The sequence below is a fragment of the Girardinichthys multiradiatus genome, chromosome 14, assembly GCF_021462225.1.
Source record: "Girardinichthys multiradiatus isolate DD_20200921_A chromosome 14, DD_fGirMul_XY1, whole genome shotgun sequence".
In the NCBI taxonomy this organism is placed as follows: Eukaryota; Metazoa; Chordata; class Actinopteri; order Cyprinodontiformes; family Goodeidae; genus Girardinichthys; species Girardinichthys multiradiatus.
In genome coordinates, this window is record NC_061807.1 from 46027334 (window position 1) to 46045447 (window position 18114).

An 18114-nucleotide genomic window follows, 5' to 3' on the forward strand; every position below is an offset into this window, starting at 1 on the left:
GCAGCACCTGCCAGTCACACCCTGCACAGAGAGAACACAGCACACAAAACAGAGCCTGCATGCAGCCTGCACACAGCCTGTACACAAACCACCGTGGATATGGCAGCTGCGCATATTCAACTGTGCGACCAAAATGGATGACTCCAACAGTTCGAGTCTGGGCTCAAACCCTAAATGCTTGCATAATCAATAAACTGTTAATTCAGCCTGGAAAGACTCACAAAGAGAAGACAGGGATGCAATTAGAAAAGTTTATTAGTGAATGTTTATTTCTTTGGCGCTCGGACCCCAGTGGAAGACGTGAATGCTGAGAATTACGTTGGAATGAACATCTTAGGGTTAGATTTAGAGATGTCTTCCCTCCTGGGATCCGATCCTGGTGGTGGAGTGGAGGCCTGAGGAGATTTGGAAAGAATTTGTACGCCAAATGGTTTAGATGGGGTGGAGGAGGGTCAAAGTTCAGCTGCAGAACGGAGAGATCCAGGGATGAAGATCTTTTAAAGCGGGGCCTTGAAGGACGATTGGGGAGAAATGCAGACTTGACGCTGATTGGTGGAGCAGAGCCGCATTGAAGAGTAATTAGACAAAGCTGGAGATGATGGTGAGTCTTCCATGTTGAATTTTCGTTTAAACTCCATAATGCTGTCATATCCTTATAGTTATGTCACTTCGAGAGTCAAGTAAATTCAACATTATGACAATGAACACCAATGCTTGCTGAGATTCTGCATTACCAGTGTTTTGCAAAAAGACCTGGATGAATGCAAAGACCTTTGGAACAAACACAGGATCCAGCCAAGCAGACATGCATCATTCCAAATGAGCTCTATCTCTTGCCTCACGGGTAACCCTAATTGACATTCTTAAATTATGAATTAGGATTTAAGCTTATTTTTAAACTGTCCTACACTATATTCTAAAATTTTACCAGATGGGGACCAAAAAGATGGGTTAGAAACTGAAGATAAAAAATAGGGAAAAAAGTTGGTTAAATTTATAATCTGATCAGGAAATAATTTGTTGTTACTCATAAGATCAAAAACAACTGCTAATACCAGTTTATAAAACATTACATTTTCAATGATTAATGGCAGACAAGTTATTACTTACCGTTGAATGGCACTGTGGCTTCTCTCACTGATGTACCATCTGAGATATTTCTCTACGAAAGCTTGCTTCCAACTAGTCTTCTTCACACTTTAGAGGCATCCGGCGGTGTGGAATATGGTGCTGTATTGTAAAATGAGATTTTGCAAAGAATCCGCTGATTCTGCTTTCAGGACCTATCAAAAAGTTGTTTACTGTAAGTAAAACTAAAAGAAATGTCCTTTTGACTACTTTTGTAATGACTACTAATACAGCATAAATATTTCTCAATATGTGAGCAGAATTTACTGGCAGACTACTGGACAACTGTACTTCTTTTGTTTGTAACATCTTATTCATCCATTCAGCTAATGATGTTTCCTGCTGTGCTTTTCCTATGTCATCCATTTCTGATGGCAATGGAAAAGGTCTTCCATGTACTATTTCAAATGGAGTGAGACCAGTTTGATTTGGAGTTATTCTCATCCATAATTTAACCAGAGATAGACATTCAGGCCATGGCCTCCCTGTTTCTTCCATTGTTTTCCTTAATCTATTTTTTATTGTTCCATTTGTTCGTTCAACCAGCCCCGCAGATTGTGGGTGGTGAGAACAATGGTTTTTTAACTGAAACCCTAATGCTTTAGAGCACAGTTCTATTACATTATTTACAAAATGAGTCCCATTATCTGATCTTATGATTTGTGGGATACCATATGTAGGGAAGTAATGTGTCACTAAACTCTTCGCCACTGTGAGCGCATCACAGTGTTTTGCAGGGTACATCTCAACCCACTTCGAAAATGCATATATGACCACTAAACAATATTTATTTCCCGCTGACCATGATAACTCTGTGAAATCCATGTGTATCGTGTGAAAGGGATGAATTGCTGCTGGGAACTGGCCTCTTTTGGGTCTCATGTTCCCCTGTGGATTATGTTTGCAGCAAATAATACATGATCTACAAACGTTTCTTGCATAGTCAGAAAAATATATGGTATGGAAATGTAGATTTACTAAGTGTATCATTCCCCCTCTCGACACATGGGAAACCCCGTGTGTCACATGGGCCGCCGTCTTGTATAAATTCTTTGGTAATATTGGCTTATTTCCAAAATGATAAATGTCATCTTTCTTTATGGCCCCTCTATTCAGCCAAGATTTAACTTCTGCAGCTGGTGCAGATTGTTGTGAATCTTTCTGCACATCTGTATCTATAAATAAGAGATCTGACATTTTCAAAGTGAGGGGAAGCCTCGAAGCTATTTTAGCAGAAATATCAGCAAAGGTGTTCCCCTTCGTTTCCCTGGCTTCATTAGATTGATGCGCTTTACATTTACAAAGTGCTATCTTTGCAGGTAGCTGGATAGCTAACAGCAGTCGTTTTAACAGATTAAAATGTGTCAATTCTGTTCCAGCTGATGTTTTAAACCCTCTATTTTCCCATATTTTGGTAAAATGGTGAACAGAACCGAATACATATTGGCTGTCTGTATAAATGGTTAGGATTTTTCCTTCATATAATTCACAAGCTCTGATAACAGCATACAGCTCTGCAGTCTGTGCTGAGCATGTATGGGGCAGGGCCTGTGATTCTATCATTTTAGTTTCAGTGGTTACTGCATAACCAACTCTGTTTTTTCCATATTCATCTTTTGATGCTGATCCATCTACTAAGATTATTTGTGAGTTTTCCAGAGGTGTCTGAGAGATATCTTGCCTAGGTTTTGTATCTTCCTCAACCTTTGTTTTGCAAGAATGTGGTTTCCCATCTTCTGCTGTTGGAATTAATGTGCTAGGGTTTAGTGGACCACATCTTTGCAAAGTTATATTTGGTTGTGAGAGTAACAATGAGGTCAACGTAATATGCCTTGCATGAGTCAAGAAAGGAAGTGAAGTTTGCAGCAATACAAATGGCACTGAATGAGGAACTTTCAGTGTGAGCGGGTGGCACAACACAATTTCAGCTGTCTGCTTCACAGCTTCTGCTGCTGCGATGCAGCTCTTCAGACAATTTGGAAATCCAGATGCCACAGAGTCCAGTTTTTTAGAATAAAATGCTAATGGTCTGTTTTTGGAGCCAAATGGTTGGGTTAATACAGCTTTCATATAACCCTTACATGCATCTACACAAAGTGTGAAAGGCTGGCTATAATCCGGCAGAGCTAAGGTGACTGTTGTTTGAAGCAGATTTTTTAGCTCTGTGAATGCTGCTTCTCCTTCCTTAGTCCATATGATTTTGTCTTTTAATGTCAGGTCTTTGCCATATATCATAGATTGCAAGGGTTGTACAATGGCTGCATAGTCTGGTAGCCATTCTCTGCAAAAATTACACAGTCCCAGAAAGGACATAATTTGTTGTTTAGTTTGTGGTTTTGGGGCTTCTTGTATGGCTGTTTTCCTACTACTTAGGAGGGAGCGACCATGTTGTGATAACATATATCCCAAATAAATCACTTTCTCCTTGCAAAACTGCAGTTTATCCCTAGAGGCTTTGTGCCCCGTCTGGTAGAGATGTTTCAAAACTGTTATAGTAGCTTCCTCACAGTGTTGTTGAGTGTCTGAAGCTATGAGAATATAATCTACATACAACAGGACTTGACTATGTTCAGGCACCTCACAGGTGCTCATAGAGTATCTTAAGGCTTGTGTATATACATGTGGACTTTCACTGAAGCCTTGTGGTAGTCTGGTGTAAGTGTATTTTTTCCCTTTAAACTGAAAGCCAAATAAATGCTGTGACTCTTCATGCAGTGGTACTGTAAAGAAAGCATTGCTAAGATCTACCACTGAGAAATATTTTTTTATCTGAAGTTAATGAATGCAGTAATGTATGTGGATTCGGGACGTCTGGAATCGCATGTCACACTATTTTATTTATCGGTCTAAGATCCTGAACCATCCTCCACTTTCCTGTGCTGGCTTTCTGCACTGGAAAGATTGGTGTGTTAGCATGAGGTGCTTCCCTTAATATTCCTGACTTCAACATATCCTGTATTACTGGCTTAATACCCTCTTCAGCTTCTGGTTTCAAGGGATACTGGCGAACTACTGGCCGTTCTTCAGATATTAATTTAACCTTATATGGTGGAAACCCCTTTATAAGTCCTACATCAGTCGATGATTGGGACCACAGTTCAGGTGGGACAGCAGCTAGGGCAGGGTGCCTGTTGCTCTCTTTGCTTTCAGCTAGGCCCTGTATCTGTCACTTTGCCTCATCCAAATGTGTCTTTGGATGAACTTTGACTATCCACCCTAAAGTGAGTTTCCAGATTCCTGTGTTAGGATCTATTTTCCAGTCAGAGCTTGTTAATGCCTCATATCTCCCTCTTTCAGCACGCTGTATAAAGTTTTCTAATTCTTCCCACTGACCCCCCACAGGTTTAGTTAATGACAGATGAGGTGTACTGCCTTTAAACTGTTCGAGCTGTTTTCCTGACAGTATGATTGAGGTGGAAGATTTCCCTGTTTTGGGGTCAACATGCAGATGCTGTATGGTAACAGTCTGATTATTTTCTCTGTGAAAAACAGTATCATAGTGATAATCTGGCCCTGCAGTATTTTTATATCTCATGGTTATGTGGAGTTCAGTATCTAGCATGTACTGTGCCTCCTGGGAAGTTTGTTTTTCTCTGGTTCTCCTCAGCAGTTCTCAAGCTGTTGGTGTGGGGCCTAGATCGAGGGACCAGTAATAATGCGGCTGTGAGAGTTCATTCAGGACTAGGGCGCCTTCTTCCACTACAGCCTTCATACCTGTTTCTATTGATACTATATTTATATGCAACTTTTGCATAAGATCTCTTCCCAACAGGTTTACTGGACATTTTTGACTTATCAGAACGGGAGCCTGACAAGTAAGTTTTGTCTCCGGTTCTGTTATTGTTACTGGTGCACTTAGGTAATGTACCTCTGATGTGCCAGCTGCTGATCTAACATGCATATTTTACTCCGGGTGGAGGTTTAGTTAGCACAGTTCTACATGCCCCTGTATCACACAAACAGCTATATACTTTGCCATTTATTATTATGTTTTTATATGGCAAATCTTGCGTCCTACTTAGTGCTATAAGTTCTAATGCGGCTTGTATATCAACCTCCTCCATTTCACTATTGTTTTTCTCTGCTAGTGGGGGAGGAGGTGGGGGCTGTGGCTGTAATGGTCAATTCTGGGTAAAGTTGGGGTTATACACCCGCTTTTCATTACATTCTCTTGCAAAATGTCCTGGCTCATTGCAGATCCAGCAGTTTTCATTTCTTGCGCCAGGGTTTTGTAAAATTGTCCTACATTCTCTAGCATAATGCCCTATTTTTCCACACCTCAGACACACATTGCTCTGTGTGTAATTGTGCCGTGGCCCCCCTACTTCTCCTCCTCTGTGACCTCTAAATCCCCTCCGTCCTCTTTGCCCGCTTGCCCCTGAGCGATGCAAAGCCATTAAACTGTCTTGCATTCCAAACGTATCTGTCTTCCTATCTTTCTGTGTTTTATGAGCGTGCTGCGCATACTCTAAAGCTTGTGTAACAGTTCCTGTATTTTGATGAACCCAGTGTTTATCTATATACCTGAGTTCAATTTTAAGGCCTTGCAAAAAGGCTCTCTTCAACTGTTGCTGATAGGCTCCTGCCTCTGCTTCATCATATGGTATAGCAGAGTTTGCTCTAAAAACACGTCTCATCCTATCCAAAAAATCTTGTGGGTCCTCCTCCTCTTTCTGTTTGCATTGTGAGATTTGTTGAGGTAGGAAAACTTTACTGGCCGTCAGTTAACTCTTACATTACTCCTCACCTCTCATCAATTCTTTTATTTGGCACCCAAAGGACAATCCTCAGTCAGAGATCAGTTGTACGCTTCCACAAGTTTATAAAAAACCAATCTGAATTCAGAGAGGGGACACACACTCACACTGGTACCTGGAAACGTCTGTGTGTTGTCCGTTTTGGAGGGGCCACAAATACCTTTATATACCCCTCGCTGCTATGCAGTACACATACACAATCATTCTATCTGTGGATATCTCCCCAGCAACCATATAACCTCATATCCAAATAAGGAGTACTTCTGGTTCTTCTCTTATAACAAACGTATCGTGTCTGGCCCAATTTATGACCTTGCCCTCTTTGTGCGCTGTTCTCCCCTGTCTTCTTCTCCCCCATCAGTGATTCCTTGTCCTTCACTAATTTATGACTTTGGACTCTCTACTTCCCTCCCCAAGGACCTTGCACTTTCTATGCTTCACTCCCTAAGCTTGACCTCCCCTATGCTCTATGTACACATGCCAGTTACACACAGAGATAGTTAATATTACACACATAAATAGTTTATATTCTACAGATTTTACCATAATCTGCTGTCTGTATATAAACTCTTCAAATTCTTTCAAAGAGTAAGCGTAAGGCGTCCCTTAAATCTAGTGAATTATGTGCTAGTATGTCACCATTATCATCGCATCCAGTGAAACCTCCTTCTACTCTGCACCAGCGGTGGCCAAACAGCTGGGTAAAACACTGGAGCATCTCTCTGCCATTAAGATGAAAGCTTCCTCTGAGTTCTGTAATAGCGTCTAGAAATTCTTCCACGGCTTCTTGTATCTGTGGAATACCTTTTAAAGTAGCAGTTCTGTCTTCCTGTGTCCATGGTCTATATACTAGAATAGTTGGCGGCTGTCGGTGATTAGCGTCACCTATGATTGGATTTGCTACCTCAACTAGAGGGAATGTGTCTCCCTCTAATTTATTTCAGATGGATGAAATTTCTGTTCGTGAGCCATTAAGGCTTCGCCTGGGTATATGCTAGGAATTGTTTTCTTATCTTTACTCCTAGTTCGCACTCCTGTACAACCCCAGGAATTAGGAGACCAGGGCTCACTAGAAGAGCTCTGTTCTTCTGTTTTAGAAGGATTACTTAATTTTTCTTGCTTACTTATAGGAGTTGTAGGAACTGCTACAGCTCTTATCTCTCCTCCAATTTGCTGTGCTCCAGCTGCCTGCCCTGCAGTTGTCTGCACGGCAGGGGGCCTAACACCTCGCTGTCTGGATGCGACCACTGTTTCCTCATGTGGGTGCACCAAGACTGCAGCTTCTCCTGTCGCTTCTCCTCCTTATCTTGCCTCTGAATGTTTCTTAATTTACTTTGTTCCAGCCATTTGTCTGAGAATTTATACTCAACCTTTCTCTTTTCCTTTTTAGTTGGTTTCTTGGTATTCAGTATTTCTAATTTTAAATCCCTTTGTAATTTTAAGATATCGTTAATATTTAGTTTACCCAAGAAACCATGTTTTTTGTTCCATCTATGACAGATCATACCTACTCCTTTTACATAATTCTCCATAAACTTTACATCCCCTTCTAAGTTAATTAGTTTACTTTGTTTCTTCCCCATGATGTTTAATTTTAGTTCACAATACTATAAATGTCCTAGATAGAGGTTCACTGGCATGAGATTCAAGGAAAGGACATTAACACGCCCTTCTACTGCGACTAATTCGCAGCGGTGTTAATTTTCTGGGATTAAACCCGACCTTTATCTCCAAGAATCACCAATACGTCTTTCTATTCTGGGCAAAAGAAAACACAAGACCAGCAGAATCCTACTAAGATTCTTCCAAAATGCTTAGTCTTCCAAACATACCCAAAACAGCACTCACACAGTTAGTATTTTAACATATTTATGTCCCTTCAGCAATATGTATGGTCGACCTAGTTTAGTTTATGAGCTCTCTTTATTATTTAACACTTAATTTCATTCCCTTCCGGCGGAATGTTACCAACCAAATTATCCAGTTCACTTTACGGTGCCTAGTCGTTTTTAATCTCTTTACGGCGAGATAGCTACCTAAATTTATCACTATTTCTTTGCGGCGAAATAAAACCTTTCCAATGCAGTCTCCTTTCGGCGAGACACTACCAAACGACTTGTAAATACTTTTCTTCTTTCATTTATATAGCGCTTACTCTTATCTCATGTACTGTATTTTAAAACTGTCTCACCTCGGAGTTGACTTCTAGGTGACTGTGTTGGACCTCCAGAGTCACCCGGCGCCGAGTAAGACAATAATCCACCGGCCAGGTGCGAATGTCACACACCGGGACTTTCAGCCACCAGGCCTAAATGCGGCTGTACGGCAGCGCTTAACTCGACGTCAGGCTGTTCCCGGAGATCCGCCAGTCACTTCGAAGAAAGATAAAATCAGTTTAGTTCTTATAATATCCGGCTCCGAAGGACCAAATTAATGATAGGTATTATTTAGTCAACTCAGAGGTAAGGAAACGACACAGTCAGTTATACTTGCGGCAAGGGTAGGTCACACTCTGCAGTGTAAAACTACAAAGTGTTGGCACCCCTCTCTCTTTATTTATACATGCTTGGTCACACACAGTTCGACAAACATTCAGGGTGGGGTTGTGTGTCTGTGTGTGTGTGTGTGTGTGTGTGGTCAGAAAGGTTAGGGTTCATTTGTCTTGAGGAAGTGGGAAGTGGGCACCTGGTGTATAGCCCAACATGCTGCTAGTAAAATAATAAAATAATAAAAGCATAACTCATTCTTGTGGCCATCTCCCTTCCTGTAACATGTAAGGAGGGAAAAGCACTTAGATGAGTGATAAACAATACAAAAAGTAATAAAAACCCTAACACCTTGTTTACATCACATGTTCTGATAACAAAATCCTGAACAGACCCGAAAAATGTTTACTCAGGCTAACTGCTCTCTAAAAAGACTACATTAAGCCCAGTTCCTGAAACAGGGCCCAGGTGTCCTATAGTAAATCCCTTCCCTGTGCCTAGGTCATTTCCTAGGTCTTATCCAACCTAAAACTTGGATACCCTACCATGCGGTTGCCCAGGTTATTTGAAAGGAAATGTGGCGGTGGTCCCATGTGTACAATGGATACAGCAATCATCTTTCCTGCTAAAAAATACTCATCATCCCAGGCAGCTGTTATACATAGCACTAAATTATTGGGGTAATTGCTACTTAGATCTGATTATGGAAAAATATAAGAAAACATTTATTAAAATTTAGATTTTAAGAGTACAACCACAACTCTGAAAGTAAGAAGAAACCTACCCTTGATTTACATAAAAGACAATGTCTTTCTGGAGGTCCATCAAAGATTGGGCGATTTCTCGGGTTGCCTTATAAGAAGTGTGAGAAATTCATGCTTTCTTGTGGTCAATTGACCGTGCCAAATCAGCAATAATTTAATGTGCCTGCACACTTGTGTCTCTAGAAAAGAAAAAGGAACTTATTAAACGAGTCCCAGACTTGCCGAATGTCTCCCTTTCTCTTTGCTTTCTTTCCTGTCTACATAATGTCAAAAAAAAGAAAAATAAAGTCCTCTAGTGTCGCAAGAAAAAGGCTTAAATTACTAACACAGGTTCTTCTGGGGGCAGATCTTTCATTTTCTTATGAGTAAGATCTTCATCATCCTCTCTGTGGTCAATCACAATGGGATCAAACAGGTTGGTGTAGTTTCTGCAGAGTGATAACAGTGTACAGTTTAGATGCAAACTAACAAATGCATCAATATGCAGCTCCACCTTTTAGAACAAAACATTTAATTTATGTTGAGAGTCAAAGGTAAAAGAGTTTATCTACCTCACTAGCGTGCAGAGCTTTGCTAATGAGTAAATATTTGAGTAGAGTGTGTTGAAGCAAAAACCTATCTAAAGGTTGCAGGACATCGGCCCTCGATGCCTCAAGGACTGGAGTTTCAGATCACTGACTTAAGGGGTTGAGATGAAAGTCTGAAAGAGGCTTTCACATTCAGCATTTTTCACAGTTCACATAAAAAAAACATATTGCTGAGGGGAGAGAATTATAGGTCAAGCGTACTGCTTCATTTATATACTTCATTTATATTTACATCTTTACAACATCTACATAAAAAGAGTTTATAGCTTTCTGTCTGTGTATAGTATGCTGATGAAAAAGTAATCCATGGTAATATAAAAAATGAGGATGTAATGCATTGCAACTTGCAAATTGTGAATCAAAATCTAGTAGCAAAGTGATGGCAGTAAAGATGCTCTAATTCCTTCTTTTAACCAGTAAATAAGTTTACCTTTTGCTATTCATTTGCAAGCACAAGATCCCCAGCACTATCCCTTTTAGAAAGAAAAATATATGTTATTTTGTAATATGAAAAAATATATTTGACACTTCAGAACCAAACAAGCATCTACAATAAACACACGCACAAAGACTGTATAGAACATGTAACAATAACCTCAGACAGTATGAATGACTAAATTGTACAGCTAATTTATACATACTGTATGCAAGTACACCAACAGCTTAAATTCCTTTGGTAAATACCATGCTGTGATATAGCTTACTCTGCTTGTGCCACTTTCTGTAAAGGACTGCTATCATGCTGAAGCTCCCCTGGCTTAAGTAAAGACACACAATGTGTTTCACAAAAAAACATTTACACAGTTTTACAGAGCTGAGGGAAAAGGTAAAAATGGAGGTGGTGGTCCAATGTTTTGAATGTGTTTTAAATATGTTTAAATTGTACTTACTAGTGTATCAGCAAGATGAAACTCAGAGGACTTTAATCTCTGGTTCAGAGATTCAGACAGATCAGACAGCTCTACAAAACATGAAAACAAATCAAGCTAACTGAATTTGTACAAAGCAACGGTTTTGGAATGGACCCCAAAATGCATACAGGCAGGAAGCAGTGTTGCATGGTGAGTAGAAATCTTTAATTTAACAAAAAGCTCACTCTCAGGTGGTAGCAGAAGCAGGCAAAAATGAACAAGCTTGGCATGACAACTGGTGTGAAAAGAGATAATGTTTCGCGACGAGTAAACAGAACAGCAGTGTATAAACAGAGCATGGTGCTGGTGAAACAAGGAGACTGATTACATGGTGCAGGTGGACTGAATGAAGCTGATTGCTGGCTGACAGGCAGGGAGTGAAAAGGAAACATGGCTGGAACAAAACAGAAATTCAAGGATCTAAACAAACCTAAGAAACATAACTGTAACAGAACATAAACCAGAAAGCACTATGAGCTGAAAATAACCACAAGAAAACAAACCTAAACTACAGCACTACCGCTGAAATAATAAACAGAAACAAGAACCAAAACACAACTTGGGAAACATAATTATAATAAGAGAAAAAATCCAAAACCAAAAGCCAAACACCTCCAAATCATAACACTAAGAGATAAAACTACTTCGGTAATACAATATTCGGTCAACAATTATAAATTAAAACTGAATGTATAAAGACAGCACTGGTAAAAACTAATGACTCAATAGGTCACACATTGTTAGGATTTAACATTTCCAGTATTGTAACATGTAGAAGCTAATTTAAGTTGCTATTGACTTGGATGATTTATGCCAGTGATATTTCACAATTTCAAAATGTCTAGCGGTTAAAACTAAGGAAATGTCTGTAACCCCACACACAGACATCACAGCTTACGTTCTTCAAAGTCACTTTTCAAGCAGATGAAAACAGTTATACTTTGATATGGTTTGCTAGCTTCAGTCTTGTAAGTCTCAAGGGTAAACAGTTTTGTGTCCCTGGGATTTTAATGACCTCTGTTCCATCTGGATACAGAAGAAGGTAAGTTCTGTCTTTTACATCTTTGTTAAAGTCCTTAATTTGTTTAGTGGCTTGATAGAGCAGAGGTATGGCAGTGATGTCAGGATCTATTGTCAGGAAAATTCTGAATGGCCATCAAGCCAACATTAACTGAATAGAAAAAGATGTGAAAGACTGACCAATATTTAAAAATCAATGTCAAACTTTTTTACATCATGTTACATGTTGCTATAAAAGATCCAAATGGACCAAGTTAAATCACTTTAAAAAAATATTTTTACCGTTACCTGTCCGGCAGAGTAGCACTCAGACTTGTTGTCTGAGTGCCAAGAAAAAGCCCAACAGATTTAATTTCACAAGTGGAGAATTACAGCTAACACTTTAAAGCTCTGCTTGATATTCATTAAAAGAAACTTAGAAACTGCTTTAGGAATATTTCAATTGTTACGGACACGGAGACAGAAATGAAAAGAAAAACAAAAAGAAGCATGAAAGAGAGAAAGGGGGCCAAAAAGGAATAGGGTAGAGAAGGAGAATAGAATGGAGGAAAGAAAGAAGGATGAAGAGAATACAAGATAACACCCTACTTGCTTCTACACCTGCAGAAACCTTCATCTTATCAGCTTTTTTACTGAAAGATGAATGCAAGATGTATTGAGCCCCCCACCCCCAATGAACCCGACGTGAATCTCCCCACTGGGCCACCCCCAACCCGGACACAGATATTAAACAGATGACCCTGAACCCAAACGCCATGAATCCCCCCCCCCCCCCCCCCCCCCCCCCCCACAGCACAGAGGCACACACAGCCCCCGCTCCAAGCACTCCGCCGCGTCCTGCCCCTACCACAGAGCGCGCTATGACAGCAAGGCAAGGGCCCTGCGCAATGCCGCCCCAGCCCCCGTCCACAGGCGCAACAGGGCAGACACCATCAAGCCCCGAGCTCACAACAGAACCCCCGACCCCACACCAAGACTGGACAAACTCACCCGGCAAGAGGTCCCCGGCCAGCGGCAAGCAGTTGGGGCCGGCGTCCCCCAACCCACCCCCGCAACCACACAGGCACACCACATCACAGCCACTGAAATGATAGTCCAGGTAAAAACATTATCCAGCTCAGCTCTATCATCGCCGCTCAGCAGATCTAGATACGGCCCCACCCAACTGACCGCCAACCGTAGCCCTGTGCCCAGCCAGGAGCAAGAGCCACAGAAGGAAGCATTGGAGGAAGGCCACCACAGCACACCAAGGACCGGGCACCCTGCCCACCCAACACCCAAACCTTGGAGGACCCCCAGGATGCTGGCCACCCACCCTCCCGCATGACACACCCCACCACAAGCTGGCTAGCCCCTCCACCAATGCGAATCCACATCTCAATCAACATTGCACACCGCCCAGCCAAGACCCCCTCGCCAGAGCCCAATGCCCCCCCAACTGATGGACCAGGCACCGAAGCTGGGGACCGAGATCCAAGGCAAACCAAACGATCCTGAGAGGGCCGAAAAGCCAGCCCCAGCACCAGACAACCCCCAAGACCCGAACCTCAACCCCAGCCCAGATCCCGACCAGAAGGCCCGCTCCCTTCCCGCCCTCCAACCCCAGACAGCAAACCGCAAACGGGGGAGTGAAAAGACCCCAAGCCTACCTCCGCCCGCTCAAATGTGGTGTTGATGCATGTTGTTGTAGTGTGCATTTAAAAATAAAAAATAGGTGGGGAAGATGGTCTGTCACACCCTCAGCTCCCCGGCTGACCCCAATAGGCACTCCCGTTTGCCGAGTTCCAACAAAGGATGGAGGCATAGGCATATCCATCGTGTGAAAGGCTAGGGACAGGGACCAGGCCCCGAGAACTGAAACCAAGACCAACACCCCCCAGCCCCAAAAACAAACCCACCTGCAAAAGTGCACCCCTGTGAGAAGAAGACCCACAGCATCCAGGTCCAAGAACACGCCCAACCCCCATACCCCTGACTGAAGTAGCCCCATGAGAAAACCCACACCGAAGCCCACAAAAGGCAGAGAGCCCACAAAGCCAAAACCAAAACTCACCAAGAAGCCGAGACCAGTCCACCCCGAGATCAGCCCTAGCCAGCCTGCTCGCCCAAGCCATGCAGACTCCTCCGACCCCCCTCCCCCAGACAGAACCGGGACCGGAATCAGGAACTGGAATCCAGACAATGAACCAGAATCCGAGCCGGAACCACCAAGGTCCAAACGATACCTATCTCCACCCAAGGCCAACTACGCACCTCCATCCTGGAAGAAAACCTACAACCACCCCAACATTCGAACACCTCCCAGAACACATAAGACATTAGACACCCAGGTTTACTCTGCCCCACCCCCTCCCACAGATCCTCCGCCCAGCCGGCAGAGTGCAATCCTTGAAGGAGAGAGCATCCTGCAATGAGATGGTACCTAGCCGCCAGTTTAGGAGGCCCTTATGCCCACCGATGCACCAAAGGCCCCCGGGTCGGTGCCAGAGCATGCGCTCAAAACCCCAGTGTCATACCCGCCCGAACCCAAGTTCCCCCAGCCCAGCCAGGACCCTAGCCCGGGGGCAATAGGCCCCAGGAACCCAGAGCCCCCAAGCCCATCCCAGATCTGCCCAGCCACCAGGCCATTAACCCATGTCTGCCGGCACAGGCTCCTAAAAAGCATTGCATGCAGCCACCAGATGCTTCAAGAATAATTACTAATATCAATCAAAGCAGAATTATGCAAACCTTTACTTCTAAACTGCAGATTTGGATACAAACACTTCCTAGTAATGGTTTGTAAATCAATCTATATCTTTTTGACTGATCAATAATTAACTGACAAGCAGGGGTCTCCTTGTCAAGCTAATTTTGCTATTACTGGTAAATAATTATTCTCATATTGCTTAGCTTAGCTACGTGAAAATTTCTAAATACCACACTGCTCAGGAATGAGAAAATATCATTAGCTAGTTAACAGCTGCTTGTTCTCAGTCGGAGCCATAGCGACCTTACCTGAACCTTTCTTTTCCCCTCTTTCTTTAACCCTATTCTCCCTAGAGAATACTTTTGCCTCTCCTTATTTTACTTTCAAAAGTATTCTAGGAAAATGCTGAAGGCTGGAGTCGGGCAGGGTGGGGTAGTCTGTCAAGCTAAAGTCAAGCAAAATAAAAAAATGTAGACTGTTGCATGTCTCAGACACAGTTGACATGCCATACTTCATACAATATGCAAACTAGGACAACACAAGTGTTTCGTAGAAAACTACGCTCAAGATTGCTATTGTCATGTATCCAGCAAGTGTCTATGTTTTGAGTATGTGTTTTTATTTATTTTACCCAGTCTGGTCCTTGTTTCCTCCTGTTTATTGCAGCCTAGCTCGCACCTGTTTCTTGTTTCTCGTTGGTTCTCCCTGCATTTCCCTGTATTTAATTTCTTTAGTTGCCTTTGTTCCCCGCTGTGTCCTGGGTTGTATTTATCTTTGTTCCTGGTTGTACCTGGTCTTGCATCCTATGTCCTGGCCTGCTTCAGGTTTCCCTGCCTGGTCCGTGAGTCAGAACAATAAATCTTGGACTTATCATTATTCATCTGACTCCTGGCGTCTGCACTTTGGTCCTACCACAACCCCAAATCTGACATTATATTTGACCTATAAAATGTTGTAGGTTTACTAGTAAGTCGGCATTTGATTTACCAGTCTTGTTTTAATGACAAAGTCTGGAAAACACCAACGTTCGGTACTACATCCATAAGCAGCATAAACCTTTGTGCTTATTAACTTACTCGAAGGTTGTGGAATATCATCAACACTAGATATCTCTTTAAGCTTCTTGACACAGCTGCTGCAAACGTTCGGTGACGACTCAACCAGCTCTTTTCCACAATTTGGACAATACAGAGTGCCTTGATTGTCTTCCCTCCTAAACAAACTGAAACAAGCGTGCGACTTCTGGTTATGTGCCTTTCGCGCCGGACGGACCAAACAGCCTGGTTGACCAATCAACGATGTCTCATGTCTCTCACTGGTACCCATAGACATGTATAGGTAGATGCCTCATTATGCCCTGGATCGAACGTCGATGTCACCACCATGTTGAATGTGGGAGAGAGGATCAATTGGAGAAGTTCCCTCATTAGTGTGCTGCATGAAAATGTACCAACCATTTTACAGTACAAACCAGATCTGCAGGCATTGCCTTTTACTGTTTCCTGATGCTGTAGTTAATTAAGGGAATATTCAGCAAAATTACCAGAAAGACAGAGATTGTGTATGGCTGCTGATGCAACAATTTCCATTGACCAAAGAATTTTCCTAATGACTGTTTATTTTAAAACACAATTTATTTAAATATAGAATGCAAAACACACACAAAGCTGGGAGTGCAGCGGCCCCAGACATCAGCAGAACACCAGAACACATTAGACTCTAACTGCACTAAAAATCTCCTCTACCCTGCCCAGTTATTCCTAATAAAGAAATAAAAGTAATAAAAGGATGTGTTTTACTTTGTTGAAGCCTTCTTTCTGAGCAGAGTTGAGAGAGAATGGGGTGGAAGTTGGAAGTTACTGTGCGTCCACAGTTAACTTCAGGAAAAGCGGTCAATCTTCGTCCTCTGGCCTCCTTGGCGAAAGGGAAAATATGATCTGACCATCAAAGTCGACTAGGACAATAACACGGTGGCGATTTGTCTCCTTGAAACTCCGTGTTTTTTTTAGTTACGTGTTAAGCTCACGTCTTCGATTGGCAAAGTGAAATTTCTGGCCTTCTCATTCCAGAAACCTCAGCTATGAATTCTTTGTTGGCCAACGAGAGAGAATAAATGAGATCCACTCAAGACTCTTCTACAGGTGATGCTTCAGAAGTTGGTAACCAACCCGGTCTCCAGCTGAAGGCGTATGTTCAAACTGGGTGCCTTCATATATAGCGTCCTGTGACGTCAGACTTGGGGCGCCCCGTCACATCAATCGCAATGTTCAACGGGATAAGTAGGAGCGGACTGTCCTGGGTACAAAATGGCCGATGCCGTTGGAAAGGCATAGTGACGTCCAACAACATGCAAATGGTCCAATATTCAGTAAACCAGTGGTCCAACATTCCTCCCTAGGTTCAAAGGGTGAGATGAATCGCAGTCTTTGAAGCTACTGGGACCATCCTGTCCTTTGCTGACCAATCAGTGATCCGTGACAAAGCAAAACAAACAAAACTGTCTCTGTGTTCCTCAAAACCTATGACTGGGCTGGATAGAGGTTAGCCTGGGCAGGACTAAACTCTGACTAACTCATACCTTTCTACGTTGTTCAATGAGATAATACAGGACAATACATTCATATCATCATTACATTCCTTGGTCATCAGGTTTGGTAACCCTGAGACAAAATGAAACAGCAATAAAAGATACCGCACATATATATGTATATATATAAAAAGAAAACAAAATCATGGTTCATAACTTATTTGTCCAACTTCTATTAGGCACTGGAACCTGGCTGTGTCATTGGCAAAGGCGGTGCTATGAACCGTGGGGGAATGAATGTGAGGGAATCAATCCTAGCCTGTAAACGCTTGACCTGCCTGTATGCGGTGTGTCATCTAAAAAAACTCATGTTTAAAACAGGTTTAGGCTTAAACCATTAGCTCTTCCAAATGATGATGGGTTTTAATATGACTCCTGTCTCTAAACTATCTAGTTGTGAAAAGAGGGAGAAAAAGAATAAATGAATTGCAGTACCTAGGCTATAAGCCAGGTGTGTTTGTGGAGGTTGCAAGGTGTCTGCTGTGGTGGACTTAGGATTTTCTCTACTAAGTTCAGCAGAACTAGGCCAGTGGGTATCTGTGCCTCGGTGGTACTGTCTACAGATGAACCCACCTCCTTTAATAAGATTTTGCATGAAATCTCTGGCAATGTGGGTGTCCATTACATCATTCTTAATCACTTTTGTGAGGTCTGCTGTGCATGCAGAGTGTTATGGAAAATTATCGTGCCAACTTAGAGTTTAAGACTGTGTCCTAGAAGGTAGTTATATGTTTAACTGTTTCTGTTGAAGAAAGTTGTGAGTGATTAGTGCATGTTAGTGTGAGTTCATGAAACATGCACCTATTTAACTAGTCCTACGCACTGGTCTCTCCTTTCCCGGACATGGAGACAAGCTCTGTTCTTGGGGAGGAGAGTTCGATGTAGGACTTCATCTGGTTCAGCAAAAGCGCAGCAGCTGGGATGATGGTGTCAACCTTTTCTGACAAGCATCCAACCGACTTAATGAAGCTGCATGTCACAGTTAGGAGGAATTTGTTACCTCCTGTTAATTTTGGAGCTGGTTCGACCCAGTTGATCTGAAGGTGGAACCAAGGTAATGTAACCCCCCTTCGCTGAAGCGGAGGTTGACTGGTTGGCTGGGATGGCTGAAACTGGTGGCAGGTTAAACATCCTTTGATGTAGACCTGGATGTCGTGAGACGTTGGAGACCAGTGCGCCATCTGT

The 18114-nt window shown here is 42.5% G+C and overlaps 1 protein-coding gene across 1 annotated transcript in view; it reads left to right on the forward strand.

The window, feature by feature from the left end:
• The first annotated feature begins 392 nt into the window (after positions 1 to 392).
• ablim2 (actin binding LIM protein family, member 2) overlaps positions 393 to 18114 on the forward strand; it is a 332383-nt gene continuing 314661 nt past the window's right edge. Inside the window, exon 1 of the mRNA XM_047385748.1 lies at positions 393 to 601. The gene's annotated coding sequence lies outside the window, so the exon portion shown is untranslated. The remainder of the gene's footprint in view (positions 602 to 18114) is intronic.